Raw genomic sequence first — 22313 nt, 5'->3', positions numbered from 1 at the left:
AGGTTCACAAAACATTGGTCTGAAAAATAATCCTATAAAATTAAGAAATATCTATATAGGTTTTATTTTTAAAATAAACAAGTTACATATTTACCAATAAAAATAATCAAGAAAGTATTTAAATCAAAATAGAATGGCTCTACTTTCTTAAAGAAGAATTATGAACACATTGCATTTTCAATAAAAGACAAAACATTTTATGTTTGATTTAATTATTTAATATCCAGCAAGTAAAAGAGAATGGTTAGTCAGTAGCTTACTGTTGGCAAAGTGAACATCGACAAACTTAATTACAATCATCAAGAAAATTATGTGCTAAAAGATTCCTATGTAAGTTGGTACAGTATAATGTGTTTTGAGAAGATTTATATTATACATCTAAATATAGTAAAGCTCAGAAATTACAGTTTAAATAATCAGATCTCTGTGAATTCAAACATAAAATACATAATACAGGATACTGTAATAGTGAACAATGGCATATGAGGTCATTTATGGTTACTGTCCCACTTTCTCTAGATCCCATTTCTGTGACATTTCTCATTTTAGAGCCTTAATAAAATAATAATAGTTCTCCAGTGCATCATGTACCTTACCCTCTCTTATACAAGTATTTATCCGATGTTTTTTCAAGGCATAGCTGAATGACTTTGTTGATTAGGTTAGATGCCTCTTGTCTGTACATATAAAACACACAGGCTCTGAAATCAAATAGGACTGGCATTTTATACTGGCTCTGCTACATTGAAAATTTTACTCTGGGCATTAGAAATAAAAAGTAACGCATAAGATTCTCAATAATAATGAATGAAACAATACTAGTACAGTTTGGAACACATAAAGAGATACTTTGTATACTATAACTATTAATAGTCTACAATTAATATATTTCACAGGATATCATAATTTATTGTAATTGTTAATTTTTGTGTTTCTTCATTACTAGACTTCCATTTCTTTAAGGGTAATCAGAATCATGTTTTCTATATTTGTATTAGAAATTAGCTAAATATGTGTATAATGGAAATAAGCAATAAACCTTGCTAATAATAAATATAGGAGGATTAATGATATTTTCAAGTGCTTATTTATAATTGGAAAATTATTTTTAAAGCAAACATGTTAGTAGTATATCATTAATTTCAAAGTCTGTAAATTAGTATGTTTAATGAAGTTAATCAGTTAGACATAGTAAAAATAAAAAAAACAAGTAAGCCATTTGCTTTGGACATAATATTATATACTTTCTGTTCCTTCTTTCTTAATTGCCTTCAAGTTATTAAATGTAGCAGCAGACAGGAAAGACAGATAATCATGTAAGATGATAGTTGTTAACTAAGACAACCATGTCATTTCTTTGTGTTTTCTTCCTTTTTATTTTCCTTCAATCAATAAAAGCTCTAAAATGAAACAGAACATTATGTTTGTGCTAATTTTTTCTGCTTAATTTTTGCTAGGCATGTTCCTGTTGTATACATGATAATTATTCTCATTTCAAGTCCTCTTTCCAACAAAACATTTAGGGTATCACTTAAAATTGGACACCTAAAAATATGTGCAAGTCACCCTTGAGAGTGAAAACCCAAACATGTCAACAACACTCAAGTTTATTTTGTGACTTTTTGGTATTTTGTAGTTTGCCAGAATATGAAAAATTATTAATAAACAATTCCATGTGGTGATGTGAATTCTCCTCAATTCACAATAGTAAAGACATGGAATCAACCTAAACACTCATCAATGGTAGACAGGATGAATAAAATCTGGTACATGTACACCATGAAAAATAGCCATAAACAGAATGAGACCATATTCTCTGCAGCAGTATGGATGGACCTGGAGGCCATCATCCTAAGCAAACTAACACGGGAACAGAAAAACAAATACTGCATGTTCTACCTTATAAATGGTAGTGGACCAACTAGATCACATGGACACATAGAAGGGAACAACAGACACCAGGGCCTGCTTGAGGGAGGAGGGTAGGAAGAGGATGAGGATCAAAAAACTGCATACCAGCTACTATGATTATTACCTGGGTGATGAAATAATCTGTATGCCAAACTCACATGACATGCAATTTATCTACATAGCAAACCTGCACATGTGGCCCTGAACCTAAAAGTTAAAAAAAGAGTGAGAACACATGGACACAGGGAGGAGAACATCACACACACAGGGGCCTGTCGGGGGGTTGGGGGGCTAGGGGAGGGATAGCATTGGCAGAAATACCTCATGTAGATGACAGGTTGATGTGTGCAGCAAATCACCATGACACATGTATACCTATGTGACAAACCTCTACGTTCTGCGTATGTATCCCAGAACTTAAAGTATATAAAAAAAAATCACATAATGTAAAAACTGTAGTTTTCTACAAAATTAATGGAAAACAAGAGACTACTGAATGTTAGTGATTTATTATTGTTTAATAAGGAAAGGAAATAACATTTCAAACTAATAAACTTCTCTGAATTACTCATATCGAACTTTTGCTCTCCACCCAGTTACCATGGAGGTAGTTTTCTGTCTCTGAGATTTTGAAAAGAAATAACATTAAGTTCACAAATTTTGAATATTTAAGTTCACACATTTTAAAATATAATTGGTTGTTATAGAGCTGTATGTAATTTTTGGAGGTCAGTAAGTAAAGGCATTGTTGGCAGTATAAAGTACACATCAAATTCCAAAGGCACAAAAATCCATAATGAAGTAGAAAAACTTCTGGTGGGAATAGAACATATGGGAAGAAATATTCCCTGGGGGAAGAGATAGGAGTTGGTGCTTGATTTTATAGGAGAATTAGGCATATTACAAAGTGCAATTATAAGTTTGGACTTTGACTTGTAGCTAATGGAGAAGAATTTAACTTTTGTGCTTATGGTTGTATTTTCTATAGGCAGCATGGTGCCTAGAACATAGTGGGTAGGCAATATACATATTGGAAACCTTTTGTTGAATGCATGTTATGATTTGAATTTTAGAGTGCTAGCCTTTGAGCATGATGAAAAATAATTGGAAGAATGCAAGACTAGCATAAAAAAACAGGTTAGAATAATCTCACAATATAACAGAAAAAAGAGATGGAAGTCCTCATCTAATAATATGGCAGTGATGCTAGAGAGAGATGAGAAAGACACAAGGGATGTTTTAAAAACAGGTGGACCAGAAGGTGGGTGAGACAAAGTTATGAGGTTTCTGATATGGGAAACTACATGGATAGTGTTCACTAAGATAAGAATTACAAAAGGAGAGAAGATAGAAAAATAGTTCTGATGGGTGGAAGGGCCTAAGTAGATTCAATTTTGAACCATTCCATATTTCCAAAGGAAAATGACCAGTTATTAGTGACTGGAAACTGAGCACAGAGGTTTACAGTTTCTAATCACATTGGGAATATAATAAACACATGTATGAAAACATAAACAGGAGAACAATGCTACTACTATAAGTTACTTCTAACTCTTATCAATTTCTGTCATTCAGAGCATTGCAAAATACAATTTACAATACGACACTAATAAGATGTTTTAAAGAATAAATACAAAGGGAATTGTAACCACAAAAACCAATTTGAGCTGGTATCATTGCAAAGGCTTCATAGGGAAGAGATGGCTTCGGTTTTGAGCTTTATTTCATTTTTTTTTAAATTTAAGTAGTTTTCTGTGTCTTCAGACAAGTATCTCTTCTCTTCTCAAAATTAATGATGGTTTTATTTTGTATATATAAGTACTGAAGATTTTTTGTTTTTTTGTTTTTTTGTTTTTTTTTTTTTGGAGATGGAGTCTCGCTCTGTCGCCCAGGCTGGAGTGCAGTGTAGTGATCCCAGCTCACTGAAACCTCCGCCTCCCGGATTCAAGCAATTCTCGTGTCTCAGACTCCCGAGTAGCTGAGACTACAGGTGCATGCCACCACACCTGGCTAATTTTTGTATTTTTAGTAGAGACGGGGTTTCACCATATTGGTCAGGCTGGTCTCAAACTCCTGACCTCAGGTGATCCACCCCGCCCCCCAGCCTCCCAAAGTGTTGGGATTACAGGCATCAGCCGCTGCTCCCGGCCTCCTCGTGGTTTTAGTTTGTTTATTTGTTTGTTGTTTTGTTTTGAGACACAGTCTCGCTCTGTTGCCCCGGCTGGAGTGCAGTGGCACGATCTCCGCTCACTGCAAGCTCCACCTCCCGGGTTCACGCCATTCTCCTGCCTCAGCCTCTGGAGTAGCTGGGACTACAGGCGCCCGCCACCACACCCGGCTAATTTTTTGTGTTTTTAGTAGAGACGGGGTTTCGTCATGGTAGCCAGGATAGTCTCGATCTCCTGACCTCGTGATCCGCCCGCCTTGGCCTCCCAAAGTGCTGGGATTACAGGCGTGAGCCACTGCACCCGGCCCTGATGGTTTTTAAAACAAGACCAGAATCAGATAGACCTGGATTTGATTCCAGACTCTACTCATTAACAGTACTACAATGGTGGACAAGTTACTTATTCTCTATGTGCCTCTGTTTCCTTATTCTTAAATTGGTGATAAAATTAAATTGCAATCAAGTTCACAAGGTGAAATAGGAGTCAACTGGAAAAGAAAGTCATAAGTTTCTAAAGCTGTACGTGCAATATGGTAGCCATTAGACACATGTAGTTATTTATATTTAAATTTAATTTAAATCAAGTAAAATTTAAAATACATTTCTTCAGTTGCATTACTGTATTTCAAAGTCTCATGGCCACATGTGGCTTATGACCACCATATTGGATAGTGAATATATAGAACATATCTATCATCTCAGAAAGTTCTATGGCACCGTGCTCTTAAAGCATTATAAAAATAATAGAAAGAGAAATAATATAAATATAAGAAATATTTACTAAAATAAAAGCTATCTCATCCTCGATGCTAATTTTCTTTCAGGATTCTCAAGTTAGTTTCTGCCCAATTTGAACACAATTCTTAAATAGGACATGAAAAACATTAAGAAAAACATTAACACTAGGAAAAATTTGATAAATTATACTTTATTAAATTAAAAGAGAACAATGGGAGTTTATCGAAAGATACCATTAACAAAGTGAAAAGAGAAATTACAAAGTAGGAGAAAAACCTTTGCAATACATACATGTGACAAAACTTATATCAAGAATAAAGGCTTCTATAAATCAATAAGAGAAAAGCGAAGCTATAAAAGACAAAAGACTTGTATAGGCATTTCAAAAAAGATAACATATATACGAACAATCAACATTTGAAAAGGTGCTCAATATCATCAGTCATCAAGGAAATAAAAGATAAAACATAATGAGATACCACTTCTCACACACTAGAATAGATACAGTTTTAAAGATAAAGCTGAACATGCCATATATAAGTGTTGGTAGCATCTGAAGCAGCTGGGAATCATATACTTCTATTGGGGACATATTTTTTCTGCAAGTTCCTGAAGAACCACCTTGGAAGTATCAAAGTTGAATACATGCAAACTCTGTGATCCAGCACTTGCATTCCTAGGTATGTACCCAATAGAGATGAGTGCATTGCCCATCAAAAAACATGAACAAGAAAGTTTACAGCAGCATTATATATTCATTTTTTAAGAAATATGTGAAACAAACAGGCTCAAGAGAACTGATCTCCCACATGTATTCTTTACTAGAATTCCTTGGGAATATTCCTTTCTCATTTCCTTTTTCTCATTCACTTTTTTCCCACTTTACCAACAAAAAGACCATTTGAAAATTAATGTAAAAGAAGCTTACGTTAGTGACGGCAGTATAAGACTAATTGAGTTTCCTGTTTTTTCCTGTTACACATATTTCTCTCAAGTTCAAACCATGGCCCAAGAGCTAGGTTATTTGATGTAATTGAGACATTCAGAAATAACACATACAGAGGGCCTCCAACTTGCAACGGTTTGTCATATGATTTTTCAACTTTATGGTGGTGAAAAAGTGATACGCATTCAGTAGAAACCATACTTTGAGTTTTGAATTTTGATCTGTTCCAGAGCTAGCAATATGATGTATGACACTCACCCATGTTGCTAGGCTGTGGCAGTGAGCTGCAGCTCCCAGTCAACCACACTATCACAAGTGGTGACTCCTGACAACTGATACTCTACAGTACACTGTGTTGCCAGATGATTTTTGCTCAATCGTAGGCTAATGTAAGTGTTCTAAGCATGTTTAAGGTGGGTTAGGCTATGCTACCATGCTCATTAGATTAGGTATATTAAATCAATTTTCAACTTTTAATATTTTCTACGTATGATAGTTTTATCAGAACTGAATCCCATTTCAAGTCAAGGAGCATCTGTGTTCCAAACTAGAACTGACAAACTTAACTAGACTAATAATAAAAAATAGAGAGAATACAACTAAAATAAAAAATATAAAAGTGGAGATCTTACAGACTTTATAAAAATTAAAATGACTACAGCAAAATATTGCAAACAATTGTACACCAACAAATTAGACAACCTATTTAAAGGGACAAATTCTTAGAACACACCAATTACCCAAACTTGCTCAAGAGGAAATAGCAAACCTCAACAGATCTGTAATCATAAAGAGATTAAATCAGTATTCAAAAACTGCTCAACAAAGAAAAATCCAAGACCAGAGAGATTCACTGGTGAATTCCATTATAAATTTAAATAAGAATGAATACCAATTTTTCTCAAACGACTAAAAAGTAGAAGAGGGGGGAATACTTACTAACTCATTCTATGAATCCAGCATGATGCTGATGCTAAAGCCAGATAAAGACATCACAAAAGAGAACATTACAGACACATATCCCTTAGAAATATAGACGCAAAGATTCTCTGCAAAATGCTAGCAGACTGAATCTAACAGCATATTAAAAGGATTATACATCATGACCAAGTGGAGTTTATTTCAGGAATGCACAAGTGGGTCAACCTCAGAAAATTAATTAACAAAATAAAAAAAGATTATTTCAATTGATGCAGAAAGATATTTGACAAAACCAAATTCTTTTTATGATAAAAATACTCAGAAAAACAGGAATAGAACAGGACTTACTTAACATAATAAAGGGCATTTAGGAAAAACCCACAGCTAATATAATACTTGATGAAAGATAAGCCTTTCTCCAAAAACTAAGAATAAGATAAGGATACCTACTTTCTCTGCTGCTATTCAACATAGTATTGGACGTTTTAGCATGAGCAATTAGACAATAAAAATAAAGAAAAAGAAATGAGCATCCAAGTTAGAAGGAAAGAATTAAAATTATCTCTAGTAAAAGATAGCATGATCTTATATAGCAAAATCCCAAAGATTTCACAGGACAGCTACTTGAAATAATGAATGGATTCATTAAGGTTACAAAGATCAACTCACAAAAATCAGTTGTGTTATCAGTTTGGGTTGCTGGAATGAGCAACCCAAACAGGAAATTTAGTAAGTTATTCCATTTGTAATATAATTTAGAAGAAAAAATATCTAGGTATAAATTAAACTAAGGAGGTCAGAAATTCGTTTGCTGAAAACTATAGAACAAATACGACAGAAATTTTTAAAGACCTAAATAAACGTAGAGCCATTCTGTGATCATGGGTAGAAAGAATCAGTTTTGTTAAGATGTCAGTACTACCCAAAGCAAACTTACAAATTCGGTGAAGTCTCTATTAAAATTCCAACAGGTATATTTTATAAAAGTAGAAATTTTGATGCTCAAATTCATATGAAATTTTAAGGGCCCCCAACCAGCCAAAACAATCTTGAAAAAGAACAAATTTGGACACTCATAATTCCTGATTTTGAAACTACTGCACAAAGGGACAGTAATGAAAAGAGAGTGATACCAACAGAAGGATATATAGAGAGAGACAAAGGAATAGAATTTGGAGTTCAGGAATAACCCAAAGAAGGTCATGTCCAGGGGTTTTAGACTGTGAAGGGCAGCCAAGGAAGAAATGGCTCACAATGGAACCAGAGAGACACAGACATTTCATGGGACCTTTACTAAGTAGAGAACTCAAGTGACACATAAAACTCCTCCTACGAATTCTCAGTATATAATAGGGAAAATCAAACCTTGAAGAATGTGGGTTTGAGGTCATTGATACTTAGAAGGCTTTCAATAACTAATAGGCATATGGTAGGGTTTTAGCAACTATGTAGATGGATAAATGAAGAAATGGCTACTGAGATTGAAAAAATATAGCTCATTCATAATTTTCTCTCATATTATTTTAGAGATGTTATTCTCCACATTAAATTTCTATCACTATGCTTCTTAGAGTTATGCTTTTCAGTATTCATCACATTCTTTCAACAAGTGATTTCTGCGTATCATATAAACAGTTTTAAAATTATTTCTCACAGATAGATCTTTCATTTATGATAGTCTATTATTTAAATAACAAAATACTAAGAAAGCATACTTCTTTGTTTACATTAAAGTAGTACTTGCTTAGATAAATCAAAGCATGCTCCATTTACTTACTCTTACAAGTATTTCAGAGGTTTCTTTACAATATCTCACATAGTTAATTCTCACATGAAATACGGGTTAATGTGTACAAGTTCATTCTATTTTCTGTTTAGTTATATTTCCGTATGTTATCAATTTATTGCCCTTTAAATGACAAAATGACTAAGCAACTTCTGATATAAGTGCAATTATTTCTTGTATTTTCTTGAACACTTAAATTTCTTTTCACTTTTAAGCAATAATGGAAAATAGGCATAAAAAAAGAAAATAATGTATTTTGCAGCAACTTAGTTGCAACTGGAGACCATTACCTTAAGAGAAGTAACTCAGGAACAGAAAACCAAATGCTGAATGTCCTCACTTATAAGTGGGAACTAAACGATGTATATACAGAGTGACAAAATGGACACTGGAGATTTAGAAGGGAGGAGTGTGAGGGGGCTGGTGAGGGATAAAGAATTATCTGTTGGGCAAAATGTGTACTATCAGGGTATATAGGGTACCCTAAAACCCAGACTTTATCACTATACAATTCATCCACGTAACTAAAAACCATTGTACCTCTAAAGCTATTGACATAACAAATAAATAAATAAAAATAAAGCTGCTAAAACAAAGAAAAAAATAGAATTGTGAAGTCAAAGAAGATTGATTATTTAAGATAATATAGCAAATTCAGCTGTCTAGTACATGCATAGTTCACATCTGTAGAATACAAACTTAATTTTCTCCAATTCTTGGCAAATGTAGATTTCTGTAATATACATGCACAATCTCAAGGTTACCAGCACACAATCTTGTGGAAATAAACCTCCTAGTAATAGAATAAGGGTATTTGGTTTAACCAGCATAGCATAGCAGTTAAAAGCCTAAATGCTAGAAACAGATGGCTAATCTCTGGAAAGTTATTCAATCATGCTGTGCTTCTCTTTTCTCATCTGTATAATGGAGTGAATAAAATATCTTAGAACATAGTGTGTAGAGATTAAATGAGTCAATATATTTATTATTATATGTCCAGTTAATAGAAACTACAATAAACTATTAATAAAATAGAAACTATTCTAGATATTAAAAATGAACTAGAAATCAATATAAGAAATTGAATTTAAATGTTTTGAAAGGGTTGGAAAAACAATAGGGACCTTACCCAGAGACATTTATAGTAACTGCAGGAAGCTGCTGCTACCCTTGAGAATGAGGAGAGAAAGGACCACATTGTCCCATGATGCCACCGGAGCACAGCTGCTGGAACAGCTACTACTATAATTGCCATTATTATTATCTGAAAAGTGACCAGGGAGCTCATAGGAACCCAAAATCTGCATTCCTCTTGATGCATAGGCTGAAACCACAGCATATGCTACTGGAGCCTGGGTTTACCCACCAATGCCAGAGCCAGAAGTATTATCATCGTCTCTTTCCCATATTTTTCCCCCTTTTAATCTCAGACAAGATTAGTAACCCAGCTGTCAACGGCATCTGGGAAATGAAATTTTCTAATCCTGTAGTGCAGAGACAATACAGGAGCGAGAGAATGGCATAAAGAACCAACAGATACTGTCTGGAGCAATAGATAAAGCCCAAAGACCAAGTCTTGGCACATAGGAATTGCTACTATTTTTAGATTTATTTTATTAGAAAAAGCCTCAATGATGACTGAACCCAGAATGACTATTGATTTAATTTAAATGTTATGGTAACATTTAGACCTCTTCTTTATTTTTTTAACGGATTGTAATCTCTACACAATGTCTCTTCAAATAATTCTGTAAACAGATATATAATTTTCTCTGAAATTTTAATTAGATGTTAATATTTCAGCATCCCAGTTCCAATTTAAATTTCAACTAATATTAAATTATAAATACATTGATCTTAATCTTTATTTCCATAACAAGGGTCTTTCTACCTTTAGATTTTGGAGCCTATTATTTTTAGAGTTGTGTTATTTTTTGCTTCGTAACAGCTTCCAGTGTAAATCGAGGTTCAGATATCAAATATAAGAACTGTTTAGCTATAGACTTTTCCAGATCCTAGATTAAGGAAGTGGTTTTGTGATAATTAGTCACATCTGGCGTTGCCACTTGCATCACTTTATATGTTTAGAGTAGTAAGTAGTTTGAAATATCAGCAAAATAATTTTGCCTTCTGGTCACATCTTAAATGAGAACATTTCTAAATAAATAAAACATATTTTAGAGCTATGTTTATAATGTCTAATTTCCCATAAAATAAAGTCTTAACATTATCCATCTGCTTTTGCAATCAAGAATTAGGAAAATGTATACAGTGAGCAATATAGAAGCACCATCCAAATATATTCTGTAACTCATGAAATTAGGGTCACCTTGAACTATATTACACCAGAAATGTTCATGTTTTTGTATTTTGATTTATCTTTGTCATTCAGAAAACAACATGAAATGGTCAGTACTAATATATTGAGTAATATTATTTTATTTTCCTTTATCTCTTTACACACATGTGCACATCTTTAATGATTCATAAAATTTTATATTATGACCCTGAAGATTAATATGCATGCCAGTAATGCTCAGAAAATTGAGAAAAGCTGTAATTTAAATACAAAATTATTTTATTTCATATTTTTATTGAACAATTTAAAATATTTTAATTATTCAATTAGAAATTTTTTATTTGAAAATATAAGAAAATACCATTATACTCTAGATAGTGAAAGGACGAAGATATAGAATACATTAAGGAAAAAAGGAATATTATGACTCAGGAACAGAAAAGAGAGGATGGATGAGCCAGAATTTTCAGAAAATTTATTTATTCATTCAGCATGTATTTATTAAGTACTTACAATAATGTGCCAGGTGCTATAAAAGATAGGATGAATATGTTAAAGTATAAGAAGATATATTTGTCCACATCCTATAAATTATTATCTAATATAAATAGGAAATTAAAATATAGTATAGAAAAATATCATATGTTCTCACTTATAAGTGAGAGTAAACTGTGAGGATGGAAAGGCATAAGAATTATATAATAGACTTTGAGGACTTGGGGGTGGGTAATGTTGAGAGGGGAATGAGAGATAAAAGACTGCATATTAGGTACAGTGTACACTGCTCGGGTAATGGGTGCACTAAATCTCAGAAATCACCACTAAACAACTTCTCTATGTAATCAAAAACCACCTGTACCTCAGAAACTATTGAAATAAAAAAATTTAAAAACAAAAAACAATAATATCATCATTTTACTTCAAAAATATATGTAGTATACAACAATACTATTGAGTTGGCAGTACATTGTGTTAGAGGAGTACCAAGAAACTTCAGGTTTCAGGTCCTATAGGAGGTAAGAGAAAAGCTCAGACTTGAATGGTGAGTAGGATTTATCCAGGCAAAGATGTGCAGAAAAGAAGATATGTTGCAAGAAGGTGCTTGTTGATGGTTGTAGTGGTGGCCATTTAAAGCCGAAGATATATATATATGGTTCAAAGTGATTAAGTATGTATTAATTAGTAGAATGATTTTAAAATTTTTACATAGCTTAATATATACAACATTTTGTACGTATATACATGTGGCAAAATATATTTCTGGTTTATGCCATTTTATTACTAAAATTCTAATTTTTTCATTTTAAAGTTATTAAGAATGACCCACTAACTTGACTTAATGACTTAATATATAATCATCATTCACAGTAGTGCATAGAGCCTTAGAAAAAAAATGATAGTAGTCCCTATGGATGGAACCCAGAGTACATTGTTTTGGTGTAGTGATAGAAGATATGAGAAATGAAGGAAAGGGTTCATTTATGCAATCTGATAAATAGATTATATAGGGTTGGTTCCCCACACCCCAAAGGCAATGGGAAGTGCCACAAAGGTTTAAACAGAGAAATGTCAGGTTCCCGTGTGGGTTTTAGGAAAATTTATTTGGCTGCTGTGTGAAGGCTGAATTGGAGAAGTGCAGAATGGAAGACAGAGAGCAAAATGAGGAGGCTGTAGCCGTGCTCAAGATGAAATTTAATGGTGGACTGCGTTAGAGGAGTGCAATGTAGAGAATCAAGAGACATTTATGAAGTTACATAAACAGAACTTGATGATTGATTGGATGTGGGCAGGTAAAGAGTTTAAAATTACAAGTTTCTTGCTTTAGCGACTTGGTGCATGGTGACACCATTCACTGGGATTTTAGCACAGAAGAAGACAACCATATTTTAGAGAAAAATAATGAGTTCTGTTTTGGACGTATTGAGCTTGAGATTACCAGAGAATGTCATTTGGAGGTGTCCAGTAGGTCGTTATACATTTGTGGTTCTGAAGTTCAGGAGGAATGCTTGAGTTAAATTTATGATACTATTTTTCAAGATTGGTGTTTTTTTCTAGCACTTTTATGTTATAATGAATTCAAAGCTGTAATAACCTGCACAACTTTGATTATACCAAAAAAGATCTTTCTCAACTATACCAATTTTTCCAATGATTACAATCCATACCAATCTGCTTTGAAAAGCCAACTTTCTTGGCAGTTTCTTGAGGTTCATAAAATAGATAAGAACCTCAGATACCTTGACACATTCTAGACATTTATAGCTCAGTTGATATATATCATCCACGACTTGGAGATTAAAATGAGGCTATTTTGGATGCTGATTTTTTCCCACCATCTTCATGACTTTGTTGCTTTCCGTTGCTGCATTTTGAAAGTATTGATTCAGAATAGAGAATCCATTTATCCACACAAAGCTGGTAGATACATTTTATCCACATCCCATGTTGTACTGCATGTGGTTAGTCATGGATTTTCAATTTTGTTTTAAATTATTGGAGTAAGAGACCGTTATCTGTACATCTTTCTCACACAATAATTAACAAGAATCTAAGCATTTAGTAATGTTTAGTTAGTACTTTTTTTATCCTTTCATTAAAGTTAGGAAAGGAACATTTATAGTATTTGATCTAATTAGCACCTAACAATACTGAATAAGTGAAATGAGTAAATAACAGCTAACAATATAGAATTATATACTTCTTTCTGCAGGAAAATTTGAGTAAATTTGTACCTACTGAGAAATCACAAATAATTAGAGCATTTCATTGTCATAATATTTAATTAGACTTTATTAGCATATAGAAAATCTGATTGAATATTTAGGTTCTTAGAATTTAATTTTTAACATTAGCATTTCTACACTCTTTAGATAAGACAACTAAAAAATAGAAAGATTTTTCAACTAATTGCCATATTGGTAAATCAAGTGGCATATAGATTTAAAAAAAAAAGCCTGTTGTGTCATTTGTTCATTTCTGATTGGGTAGAAAAGATAAAAGAAATAAATTGAGGAGTTCTATTTATGGCTGGAATTTAGGAATAGAAAACACCTCTATTAATCTTCTATTCATGACAAATTAAACACATTTTTATTTAAATGCCATCTTTTTCAAGACTGTCTTCTTTTTCCTTGCTTTTGGCTAAAATGCCTTTCAAATATAATTTCTCTAATAGTGAGATTCTAAATAGTAAACAAGCTAGTTAGCAAGCTTTCTTATAAGCTTACAGAAACCAATTGACACAATCTACTAATGGTAAAGTATAGACTCCATCATCAAAATAGGCCAGGAAGAAGAAAGGCAAAGGGACATCATGTTTAACCTACATACATGATAAGATGCTAAAACTCTCATTTCTGCTAGCAGTCTGTTAGGTCACATTATTCCAGATCACAATCATTGTCCCTTCCTCTCACCAGTGATGGGTAAAGAGTGTAGATTACTGTCTTCATTAGCCATGAATTTATGCCTAATTGGTCTCCAGCAGACAGCATATGGCTGAACAGGAAAGCTTGTGAGAAATGGAAGCTTATCTTCGGATCCCAGGCTCTGTCCTTTCTCTTGTGTTCAGAGGCCCGGTGCCTTTGTGCCTGGCTCATTCGTCTTCTTTGCTTTCAGCCCCAAACCAGATGTTAAGAAGCTCTAGTTGTGAAGGCAGCTTATTCTAAGAGTAGTTGCATTTGAAGTTTTCATCTGAAGAAAGTTATCAGCCAAGAAGGTTGTTACACTTCACTGAGACCTCTCTAAGCATGAGAATCATTACAGGTTATTTTAACTTTACCACTGTGTTCACACAAAATATCTGTAACGTTCTTAGACTAAAGATATGCGGCCGGGAGCGGTGGCTCACGCTTGTAATCCCAGCACTTTGGGAGGCCGAGGCGGGCGGATCACGAGGTCAGGAGATCGAGACCACGGTGAAACCCCGTCTCTACTAAAAATACAAAAAATTAGTCGGGCGTGGTGGCGGGCGCCTGTAGTCCCAGCTACTCGGAGAGGCTGAGGCAGGAGAATGGCCTGAACCCGGGAGGCGGAGCTTGCAGTGAGCGGAGACCGCGCCACTGCACTCCAGCCTGGGTGACAGAGCGAGACTCCGTCTCAAAAAAAAAAAAAAAAAAAAAAAAAAAAAGATATGCACTCTTTGTGGGGTTCCTTAAATTTTCTCATTCTTACCAACTTTACAGTATGTATGCTTCTGTAAATACTAAGCTCTTGTTATAAGCAGTGGAGACACTGCAGCCTGAGCATCTTTCTAATCCATAATGATGTGTGAGAGGAAGGAATATGGTTGATTTGTGTTACTGTGGTGAGTGTTTAAACACACTGTAGTAATCTCCACTGAGTTTCTCAAAAAAATGTGTATAAAGTCAGTGGTTTAGCTTTTTGAAATAAGAGAAAAATCAATCACATTTTGTGACTACTGTGATAAACATTTATTTTCATTATCATTGCTATCTGGTTTCATCATTCTGGGAGGAAAAGGCTTACCTGTTAAAATAACTTACACAACAGGATCCGATTGCAGATATCTATAATGAGAAATTCGAGTAAGTGATTTGCAGAATTATAATCTCTAAGCCTATACTTTTATGTGGAAGGAAGTGTCACTTCTGTGGTGTAAATCATAGAAACATGCTTATAGACCCGGAAACAAAATCAAAGGATTTTTTTTGAAATACTAACCAAATCAAATGTATACAAACAAAAGCACAAGCTCTATGAGATCAGGAAAATTTCCAGCTTGTTTATTTGTCTATGTTCAGCTCCTATCTTCTATCTGACACATAGTGGGCCCTCTATACATGTTTGTGACTAAATGAATGAGTTTAGTCATGTGTAATAAAAAGACACTCAGAGAATCAGTGAAAATTCTCGATTACATTCTCAATCAGGGAAACTAATATATAATATTAGGAAAAGATTATTTAACTATGATTAATGGAAAGGAAAACTCTGCCATAATTATGTAGTGACTTGCCTGGCTCTTGTGGTGACAAAATATTAAAAGTAATGGCCAAAACCGCATTAATTTTGAACCAACCTAAATATATCGAAATTGAGAGCAAGGATTTGTAAATTTTTAACCAGCTATAACCAAGGAAATTAATGAGCTTATTCTTTTAAAAGAAATACTCTAGATAGAGAAAGAATCTATCAGACTACGATAGCTCTAAGAGCATGTCTCTTTGAAATATACAATACAGCAAAGTGTCAGAGAGCTTGTTGAACTAAAGGCCTGAGGTAAGTTCTTTCTCATTTCATATTTCATGATTATTCTGAAAATCAATCAGAAGAATAGTAAGAAATTCTGAACCTAAATCCTAGTTCTGTTTTTACTTTTATTTTTTGATAAATAAAATAAGCCAACCCTTATCCACTGTCTTCTTGTCCACAGAGGAAATTGAGTAGCTGTTTCCTTCAGGTCTGTTATTCAGTAAGGTAATCCCTGATACACGATTAAAAACAAACTTCCCCAGGCAATCCTCCTTACACCATTTCCTTCATAACATGAATTGCTCTGAAATTGTCTTCTTTATTTCTTTGCCTCCTCTGCCAATCTCCCCAACTAACTCAAATTTATGTTCTATGAGAGCAGAAATGTAGCTCGCTTTGTTAACCATTGTACCTCTGGTACCTAGAACAGTACTTGGCATATAATAAGAACTTGACAAATGTTTACCAATTCCACATTTCTTGTTTCAATGTTCTATAAGTCTATTTATTATCTTTACCTTATTGTTCTGTACTGATTCCCTTACTAAGAGCTCTGCGCAAAAGTCAATACTTGAGTCAAATACATCTCCCACTGATTACTAAACATTAATATTCATTTATTCACATCATTGTTTTGAACGAGGAAGCAAAGGTAGTAGGCATAGGTAGATCATGGAAGACAGAATCACCATAGTGAACTAGTACATTAAAATTTTTAAATCTACAAATCTAGCAACCAAACACTGAACGTCTATGACTTTATCAAACTCTTCCAAATAAGTTAGCCTTTCTCCTTCTTTGACAGTTGGTATCTTATAAAAGAAAATTCTTTTGGCCAATTAATTACTTGTGGAATAGCAAGCTTTGATAAAAGTATTGACCAAGTAATTTTTGGATTTGTAAATAGTTAAGTATTTTTGCTGTTGTTAATGGTGGTTGTTTTGGTTAATAGTGGTGATTAGCAGTGGTGGTTTGCAAGGATAAGGGAAAGAAAGAAAATGGAATTTCTGATATGGAGTGGATACATCACTTTTCATCCTCACAATCCTGAAAATCTCTATTTGCTGTGTATCTAGTTCTGAAGAATAGAAGGATGAATGTATGGCCCATTCCTTAAGCAGCTAACAATAAAGATAGGAAATCAGGGGGAGAATGAAGTCCTGTCGTGAATGAGAAAGAAGTTTAGAGTTAGAATATGAATTTATGTAATTATGACACTAGACTGGGCACTTAATTGTTGAAACTAGATTTTTATTTTTACTAAAAGTGCCTATAGAACTTTTAATAATCTTGGACTAAATAGAAGTATTTGGCTTGCTATACATATATATTTACTTGCACTCTAATAATTTTAGCTCTCTCTAACTGCAGGTTGTGGTAAGATAACTGCATGAGGGTGAAGTAGGCAGGGGTTACCTCAAACTAAAACACTTCTGTGTAGCAAAGAGAACAACCAATACAGTGAAGAGACAATTTACGGAATAAGAAAACATATTTTTCAAATCTCACATCTGATAAGAGGATAATATCCAAAATATATAAATAACTCAAACAACTAAATAATAACAAAACAAATAACCTGAATTTAAAATGGGCAAAGGACCTGAATAGACATATCTCAAAAGAAGACACACAAATGGCCAATAAATATATGAAAAAAACGCTCAATGTTATTAATCATCAGAGAGATGCAAATTAAAACCACAATGAGATTTCATCTCATATCATTAGAATGAATATTATCAAAAAGGTGAAATATAACAAGTGTTCAAGAGGATATGAAGAAAATAGAACCTTTACTCAATGTTGGTGGAAATGTAAGTTATAGTAGCCATTAAGTAAACAATGTGGAGTTTCCTCAAAAAACTAAAAATAGAACTACAATATAATACAGTATTCTCACCACTGGGTATGTAAGTTTAAAGGAAATAAAATCAGGATATTGAATATATCTGCACTCCTAAGTTTATTGCAGCACTATTCACAGTAGCCAATATATAGATTCCACCTAAGTATTCATTAAAGGATGAAAGGATAAAGAAAATGTTGTATATGTATCCAGAGGAATATTATTCATCCTTTAAAAAGAACGTATTCTGGTTTAGGACAACATGTATGTACCTTGAAGACATTACGTTAGCACTAAAAGATAAATTTTGCATGATGTTGCTTATACGTGGCATTTATGATAGTTGAATTTATAGAAGCAGAGAGTAGGATGGTGATTACCCGGTGCTGGGAAAGTTTGGGTGTGGTACAGGAAATTGGGTGTGGTCAGAGGGTATGATTTCAGTTATATAAGAAGAAGAAGTTTTGAACATATATTGTATAACATGGTGACTATAATTAACAATAATACATTGTGTTTTTTAAAATAATTGAGTAGATTTTGTGCTCTCACCATAAAACAATATTACTGAGGTAATGCATATGTTAATTAGCTCAATTCAGTGATTCCAGAATGCGTACATATTTCAAAACATCACATTGTACAGGACAAATACATAGGAGTTTCTTATGGGTTAAATTATTGCAATCTGAATTGCCAATCAAAACATGTTTAATTTGATAACTTTTGCTAAATTGCTTTCCGTTGAGGTTATATCAATATTAATACAATTTTTATTTGTCAATTAAAAATAATTTTAAATTAATTAAAAATAAGGCAGGAGGCAAGACACTGGGAACCATCACGTTACATCAGGGTCTGGAAAAACAACACTAGGCAAATAACTTGCATCAAGATCAGAAATGGAATACATTAATGTGAGTGATTTAGCTGGGGAAGTCTCATCACCAGATATCACGGAGTCTGACAAGATGCCCTCTCCCAAAAGCATGTGGGAAGATGCACAGATAATGGCACAAATACAGAAGGATATGAGGATTACAAAGTATGAACTTAGATTTATAAATCGGATGTTGGAGTTTGACTTCTGGTGTGTGGCTACAATTTTAGATGAGGCAGAAATTTACTTAAGCCATTCTAAGAAAGCTACTGTTGATGCAGATGATATGCGATTGGCAATCCAGTGTTGCACTGACCAGCTGACCAACCAACAGGCTTTTTATTAATACCTCTTCTCCCCTAAGAGCTTTTTTGTTAGATATTGCAAGTCAAAGAAATTAAACCCCTTTGCCATTAATCAAGCCATATTTAGATCCTAATTCAATATCCTAATGGACATTGCTTAATCGCTTCAAACTATAGGCTTAAGTCTTTACAGAAAAAGATTTCTACTTCTGCAGGAAGAGTAAGAATTCCATGGTTAAGCATTGGTTCAGTTACTAGCAGACCAAGTAATCCTACATTAGGCACAACCACCCTAAAAATCATGTCTGTTTTAACTAAAGTAGTGACTCCAATGTCTCTCACAGGGAACAAGGTTTACAGTACAGCTTTCCGCTTCACAGACTCCAGCTATAAAAGCGTCAATTTCTGCAACATCATCAGTAAAGAGTGTCCCAATTAATCAATCATTATTTAGGCCCAAAAACATTCTTATTACCACTAATATGGAGTCATCACAAAATATTGCCAATGGATCATCAAGTCCATTGAAAAGGAAGCATTAAGAAGATGATAATGATAATGATGACAACTACAACTATGGTAATTTGTAATCTAGCCTTGATGCACGTAACATGTATATCTAGTCTTGAATTCATTGTACTGAAATTCAGCACTCATACTGGATGTTTTCAAGTTGTGCTTTAGAACACTTAAATAATATTTAATGAGTAAGTATAGTGTTACCCTACTTCCCTACTTTTTTTCTTTCTCCTTTCTTTCTTTCTTTCTATTTCTTTCTTTCTTTCTTTCTTTCTTTCTTTCTTTCTTTCTTTCTTTCTTTCTTTCTTTCTTTCTCTTTCTTTCTTTCTTCCTCTTTCTTTCTTTCTTTCTCTTTCTTTCTTTCTTTCTTTCTTTCTTTCTTTCTTTCTTTCTTTCTTTCTTTCCTTCCTTCCTTCCTTCCTTCTTTTTCTTTCTTTCTCTTTCTTTCTTTCTTTCTTTCTTTCTTTCTTTCTTTCTTTCTTTCTTTCTGTATGTCTGTCTTTCTTTGTTTTCTTTTTTTTTTTTTTTTTTTGAGATGAAGTCTTGCTCTGTCACCCAGGCTGGAGTGCAGGTGCAATCCTGGTTCACTGCAACCTCTGTCTCCTGGGTTCAAGTGATCTTCCCATCTCAGCCTCTCAAGTAGCTGGGAGTACAGGTGCATGCCACCATGCCCAGCTAATTTTTGTATTTTTCATAGAGATGGGGTTTTGCCATGTTGGCCAGGCTGGTCTCAAACTCCTGACCTCAAATGATGCAACCAACTTGGCCTCCCAAAATACTGGGATTACAGGTGTAAGCTACCACACCTGGCCTACCATACTTTTCAATTGAAGTGCTGGAATTTCTTTAATCAGATTAGTAATGGTTCTTCATAAGCCTTTAAGTGTAAAAACATAAAGTTGTTATTCATCCAAAAATAAGTAAATTAAATAAATAAATAAGTAACGCTGATATTTTTTAAAAAATTGAAAAAGAGAGAGGAGCAAGAGCAAGTGATTATTTCATCCCAAAGATAGGTAGAGACTAGTATGGCAGAAGAAAGCCCTTTATTTTACAAGATATGGAAGAAATAGTAGTTGAAACTTTGGTTATATCAGGAAATCATTAAAAATGAATATATACTCATTTTTATAAATATATATTTATATATAAGGATTCTAATTTTACTCAATATAAATGTATGCTTATTATCTTATACACTTGATCTTAGCCTAAAGGCCGAGAAGCGATTATTATCTTTATTCTTTAATAGAATGCCAAAGTTTCTTCTGTGTGTATAGGTCTGCTAATTGGAGTTTATTGTTGTATTTCTTGAATAAGCTACATATATAATGTATTATTTGTAATTTACAGTTTACTTTTTTTAATGGAACAAGAACTTAAACACTCTTGTGAGGTAAACTGAATAAAGAATTTGTCTACATTTTAAACTTAATGTTCGCCCATCCTTTGTAGTTTCACACTTAGTTAGTTTAACTGCAAGATTGTAATGTGTCTTTGTCAAGCATTTCTAAAGCATTGGAATTAAATTTCATAGAAAAAGGCTTTCTTACAAAATGCTACTTTACTTTATTAATTTACATAATAATTACATTCTGTACTTGTAACAGTGAACTACAGGAGTAAAAGCAGCTTAGAGAGACAACAGAAACCACTTTAAGCATATGGTTGAACCTCAGATGTGCAGAATTGTTGGGGCACAGTAGACAGGAGGCTATTAAACGAAACTGTTTCAAATGCTATGAAAATTATTCAGTATGTTTTAGAGAGTGAGTGGGAATTATTAGCTAATGCAGTGAGCTTGTAAATTGGAAATCAATCAAGAGAGCTTTTATTTTATTTCCTGATGGCTGTCCAATTACAAACACCTCATGACACCCTTACATGCACTGCCTTCCTTGAAGCTCAAAAAATAGCCCTAACTCTTTAAAATATATTTTCTTGCTAATTCAGACTCAAGTAATGTTTATCAAATGAATCCTAAAAAAGAAATTAATAAGCCCCAGACCGGGTCCAAAGTTAGATTTGCATAAAAGTCCTCAAAACTTTCATCAACTTGTACTATTTTTCTATTCAAATATTTTAAGATTAATGTCTATTCATATTTGAATATTTATTCTATTACATAAAAGATGGTTTGTGTTTTGTATAATGATTACTGTTGATAGAATATCTAATTTCACAAAGGTAGATTTTCTTTTCAGGCTGAAGATCAGAACAATTTCTGATGCAAGCAATTTAAATAGTTTTGACAGCCAGTCTCACAAATGATTTAAGAAAAAAATTCCACAGTTGAAATTGAGCATGTACTGTTTCCTGAAATACGTCCTTAATTTCAAATTTGTATTTTTTAGTTTTCAAAAATTGATTTTCTGTATTCTTTCAGCATAGGTCAATTTTCTTCGTTTGCTCTTGGCCCATGATCTTTGATCCTCTGGAGTTCTTTATTCTATGCCTGAACTCAAAAAATAAACCTGTATGTGCGGATGTATGGATAGTCATTGTTTATCCTTTGAGAACTTTCTTTCGTGTTATTTTTATTTAATAAAGTGAAGCCAAAATAAATGGCTAACTAATGATACTGAAGTCAATCATTTTTATTTATTTATTTAGAGACGGGGTCTCACTCTGTTGCCCAGGCTGGTCTCTAACTCCTGTGCTCAAGCCACCCTCCTGCCTCAGTTTTCTGAATAACTGGGATTACAGGTGGGAACCACTGACCTGGCTCTATCACCTTTATTTTTATGATCCATTTAAGCATACTTGCCTCCTTTATTA

The 22313-nt window shown here is 33.4% G+C and overlaps 1 pseudogene; it reads left to right on the top strand.

Annotated features, from left to right (window-relative positions):
* Positions 1-18733: 18733 nt before the first annotated feature.
* Positions 18734-19606, top strand: LOC129460241 (transcription initiation factor TFIID subunit 9-like; annotated as a pseudogene).
* The last annotated feature ends 2707 nt before the right edge of the window (positions 19607-22313 follow it).

This window comes from Symphalangus syndactylus, chromosome 13 (assembly GCF_028878055.3).
Source record: "Symphalangus syndactylus isolate Jambi chromosome 13, NHGRI_mSymSyn1-v2.1_pri, whole genome shotgun sequence".
Classification (NCBI taxonomy): Eukaryota; Metazoa; Chordata; class Mammalia; order Primates; family Hylobatidae; genus Symphalangus; species Symphalangus syndactylus.
The sequence above is the reverse complement of the archived record's forward strand: the minus strand, read 5'-3'. Positions and strand labels throughout refer to the sequence as shown.